General features: G+C 32.0%; 1 non-coding gene across 1 annotated transcript; it reads left to right on the forward strand.

The window, feature by feature from the left end:
- Positions 1-4,947: 4,947 nt before the first annotated feature.
- Positions 4,948-5,055, forward strand: LOC112534017. The gene has a single exon (XR_003078347.1). It is a non-coding gene; the product is annotated as a small nucleolar RNA R71 (small nucleolar RNA).
- Positions 5,056-5,280: the final 225 nt, after the last annotated feature.

Here is a 5,280-nt window from a genome sequence, read left to right on the forward strand (position 1 = left end):
TAAATATGCAATGCAAATGCAAATGCTTATGATCTAAAATTATATGCTAAAAACAGTATTTAGTCTAGCCATTTACTTAGTAATCTCCTTGTTTTCTTTAAGCCTGGATCTAATGAATGAGATGGTGATGTGCCTTTTTCCTTAAGTCACTCAAGCTAATGATACAACCTAGGTTTCTTATACCAACATAGATTAAAGTAAAGATGATGTTTCTAATATTTTTAAACCTAAAGATCTTCATAACAATTGCTATTGCTAAATTAATATGATGGTTAACTAACAATAATAACTGAAACTAATAATGGTATGGAGGTAAAGAAATAATTCATTAAATAAATAAATAACAAGGTTTATACAAAAATAAAAAAGACTAAACTAAACACTTATGAAAACTAGCCTAATATATTTAACCCAATGATCATCATGGTATTAAATAGAAAGACAAAATATAATAAAGTAAAAAGCTCCCTTTAGATCTAGAATTTCTTCAAGTATGAGAAGATTGGTGCTCAGTCTCCACTTCTTGAAAAGCTCCTTAGATCTTAAAAGAACAATGAAAACTAAAACTAAATGTTTATGAAAAACTATATATAGAATTATGGAGAGAATAATGGTGGCAAGTGTAGAGAGCAGGTAGGAGAAAATTCTCCTCCTTCTTCTTTTTCCTTCTTTTCTTAGGGTTTTGCAGAGATTTATATAGAGAAGAGTCCTCCTCTTAATAAATCTCTCTAGAGATGAGCATACTAATATAAGTCTATCTAATAGATAAGACTTTAAGTATTTTAATCTCCACCAATACTATCCCATAAATAACTCTTAATATAAATCCTAATAATGATATAAATGACTAAAATGTCCCTTGGACCTTGTAATTAGTAGTCTATGTGTCTTAATCTTGGACCTTGATACAAACATGTCCCATTAAGTTTCTTTTAGCTCCATATTTTTCTCTTTTTGCTAATATTCCTGAAAATAGACAATTAAGCTTAAGTGAGGTAAAAGCATATTTTTTCACCATTATATATATAGAAATATATCATTAAGGTTCTAATTACCTTTAAATATCTATACATAATTTGGACCGATCAAATACCCCCACACTTAAACCTTTACTTGTCCTCAAGTAAATAGCAACTGAGAATTAACTTTTGTAAAAAATCATGAAGAACATCCATACTCAACTTAAAGATATTATTCAAAAGAATCTCACTAATGCAAAGATCATGTCAACCCAACAACACTTGAATCATAATAATTTTCTTTAAAAATATAAACTCAATCATTGTTAATCAAAAGACTCAAGCATCCAATCGTTCACACCTTTCACAATAAATAGTCTAACTCATCTTTAAATGATATAACTATGATGCATATCCAAATTATTATACCCCTATTCAAAAAGGCAAAATCTTCATTTAAAAATAAGAGATCAATAGGCATTTATTACTTGCTTTTGAAGCTCTTATACTTTTTCTTTTCTTTTCTTTACACCCCTTGGATTTTTACTTTTGATACTTGGGGTATTTCTTTCTTTCTTGAGATGTTATGTCTTTTTATGCAAATACAAACATGGGTAATGAATGCACCTGGTTACTTAACAAAACACACTTCAAGATGCTTTGCATACTCATAATCTTAATTGTCTTTTTATGCAAAAATTGACATTAGTCATGAAGATCCCCGGTTACTAAGCAACTAAAATTAGTAGAGTAGAATAATTAGAGCTTTAAACTTGCCCATATCATATCTCACAACCTTAGGCAAGCCAATTTAATAACAAGGGAATAATAACCTAAATTATATACTTCTAATCATACCAATCTCGAGTGTTGCTAAACTACTCATCATGTCCATATGCAAAAGATGAACACTTGATCATTTAAGTGCAAATAACTCATGAGTTCACATTATACATATTAAAAACTAACTCAAGGGTTCAAGAATCTTAACATAATAGCATTCTTTCATCGACTCTTATATAGAACAATAAGAAAAAGCTGAATAGAAAAATTTAAAATTTTACAAAAGATTAACCAAAGTTGCTAATTCTCATGGCATATGACATATAAATTTTAATCGAAAAAATATTCTATTTCCTCCCCCACACTTAAATTTGGCATTGTCCTCAATGTCATTGCATATATAAAAATAAAGAACAAAAAGAGAGAAAAAGATAGAATACTCCCCTGAAATTTTGCAATGCATAGTAAGCCATGAACTTGAATTTCAATCTCCACCATCCAAAATTTAGAAGCACACTTGCATACACATCATTGATAATTATAAAAGAAATAAAGAATTAAAGAATTAAAACTAATATTAAAGAGTTAAAAATAATAAATTATCCTAAACATACTAGAAAGATCAAATCCTAAGATAATTAAAAGTTAGGTCCTAATAAATAAATATAAATTCTAGAATAAAATTTAAAATAAACTCCTAAATCAATGATATGACTATTTATGTGGAAGAGATGGATATATATTTAATTTTAAAAGAGGGTATTTTGACTAAAAATAATTCATAATCAATCTCAATTTCTTGGATTTAATTATTTTAATTTTTGCTCAATTTTCTTTTTTCGCGGCCGCCCATGACTGCGTCGCTGCCGCCGTTCGCTGCTGCGGGCTCGCGGCGTCTGCCCTCGCTGCGGGCATGTGGCATGCGGCTCGCGGCCGCCCCGCGAGGTTGCGGCTTCTTGCCGCTGCGGATCGGCCTCCTCGCAGGCCCCGTGACCCGCGATCGCTTGGCGCGCCCCGTGTCGTCTCTCTGCCACGGGCCCGTGTCGTCTCTACTGTGGTGCCTCTGCTAGGGCCCGTGTGAAAACTCGTTGCCGCAACGTGGCTCGCTCAATTTTATTTTTTTTGAGCTTTAATTGCTTCTCATAGAGGCATATTGCCCTTTTGGGATCAAATATAAACCTACAAGATAAACATAAAACAAATAAAAAAAGTAAAAATAAAAAAATAAAAAAAATTATAATAAATTATAATAAATTAAAAAAATAAAAAATAATAATTTAAATGCACAAAAATAAAAATACAATTGCTAAGTTTATTGTCTATAGCTAGACATTCTTGATTATGTTCATGGTGGGCGTTCATCCGCACACTCCACCTCTTGGTCATAAGCCATTCCTTTCAAGTATGGCTTCATACTTTTTATGCGAACATCTAAAGTTTCATGAAAGCTCTTGTCAATTAAGAATGGAATATCATCATATAATTGTTCATCAACAAGAAAATCTAAATATTTATATGAACACTTATCGATAGTAAATTTAAAAAAGAAAGTTAGAGAATCAAATACTTTAAATTCCATAGTTTCTCCTAAAACTGTCATGGTAAGTTTTCCATCATGCCCATTAATCATAGTTCTACTAGTTGCCATGAAAGGTCTACCAATGAGTATAGTTTGCTCTTTATCCTTTGTTGGTGTGTTTTCCATGTCAAGTACTACAAAATCAACTAGAATTATTAACTTACCTACTTGTACTAGCAAGTCATCCACCATACCTCTATGATATTTTATCGATCTATCAGCAAATTGTAGAGACATAGTGTTAGGCTTCAACTCCTCTAAGCCAAGTCGTTCATACATCGAGTAAGGCATCAAGTTGATGCTTGCTCCCAAATCTAACGTGGCTCTTGTGTCCTTTTCATTACCTATTGTAATATCAATGGTGAAGCTACCAAGATCTTTCATCTTAAGGGGCAACTGATGTTGAAGCATTACACTTGCTACTTTTGCTTTTTCGTTGTTCGCATATCGCCTCTTGTTAGTGTTTAACTCTTTAAAGAATTTTGCATAAGTTGGCTTATTCCTAATAACATCCAACAAAGGTAAATTAGTATTAACTTTAGAGAGCATCTCAATACTTTCAAAAAAAATTCATCATTTTTGCTCTCTTTGGGTTGGTTTAGAAAAGGAATAGGGGGTCTATAAAGCTAAGCTGCCTTATAAAATTCAGGTTCAGAAAATGCTTCCTTTTCTTTCCTCTCAAGCCTAAGATTAGGCTCTACTTTTTCTTCCTTTTGTATGCTCTCCTTATTAATTTGCACTAATCCATCATTTTTAGGTGTACCTGCATAAGAAGAAGAATTCCTTTCAGTTTCCATAGCAATATTATCGACAACCTCACCTCTTCTAATAGTAGTAATGGAATTGGCTTGTTTAGGTTGACTTAATAGTTCCTCTTTATTGAGCTCTTCAACAATTTATCCCATTTGAGCTTCTAAACGTTTCAGTGAAGCCTCAATGGAATCTGTCTTTTTCTCATTTCTCTCCATCATATCATAAGAAGCCATCATGAATGCTTGAAGTGTTTCTTCCAAACTTGGCTTCCTTTGTTCATTAGATCGAAGAGTTTATTCTTGATCTTGAAAGAAAGGATTACAGTCCCTTTGGAATTGAAAATATTGGTCTTGGTAATGAGGTTGATTTTGATTTCTCAATAATTGTGATAGGTTTTGGTCATTGTATTTCCAAGAAAAATTCGGATGGTTTCTCCAACCTGTATTATATGTGTTGGAATAAGGGTCATTCATAGGATGCATGGGTTGGTAAGAATCCATCAAATTTTTTTGGTCATACATATTTCCTCTGTAATTATCATAAGATGAACAAACATTAGAACAATGACCATAAATACCACAAATACCACATACCTCATTATTTGGTGAATTTTTTGTTGAAGTAAGCATGTTAACTTCTTTAGTCAATTCAGCCAATTGCATGGTCATCTCACTACTAGCTACTACTTCATTTACTTCTACTCTCTTTGTCCTCACACTCTTTTGTTGAGAATTGGCTCCTAACATCTCAAAGATGTCATCAACCTCATCATGTGTCTTTTCTAATATAGCACCCCCAGCTGCATTAACAACCATACATTGATATTGGTGTGTCAACCCATCATAAAATGATTGGTTAGTTATTGGGAGTGGGAATCCATGGTGTGGGCATTGCAATAAAAGTGATTTGAAGCAATCCCATGCTTCATGAAAAGATTCAGCATTCTTTTGATAAAAATTAGAAATCTCACCTCTTAATTCTTTGGTCTTTTGCTGTGAGTAAAATCTACTCATAAACTCTTGATAAATTTCATTCCACTTTCTTAAAGAATTAGGAGGCATAATGCAACCTAGGTTTCTTATACCAACATAGATTAAAGTAAAGATGATGTTTCTAATACTTTTAAACCTAAAGATTTTCATAACAATTACTATTGCTAAATTAATATGATGGTTAACTAACAATAATAACTGAAACTAATAATGG

This window comes from Ricinus communis, chromosome 6, assembly GCF_019578655.1.
Source record: "Ricinus communis isolate WT05 ecotype wild-type chromosome 6, ASM1957865v1, whole genome shotgun sequence".
Taxonomy (NCBI): Eukaryota; Viridiplantae; Streptophyta; class Magnoliopsida; order Malpighiales; family Euphorbiaceae; genus Ricinus; species Ricinus communis.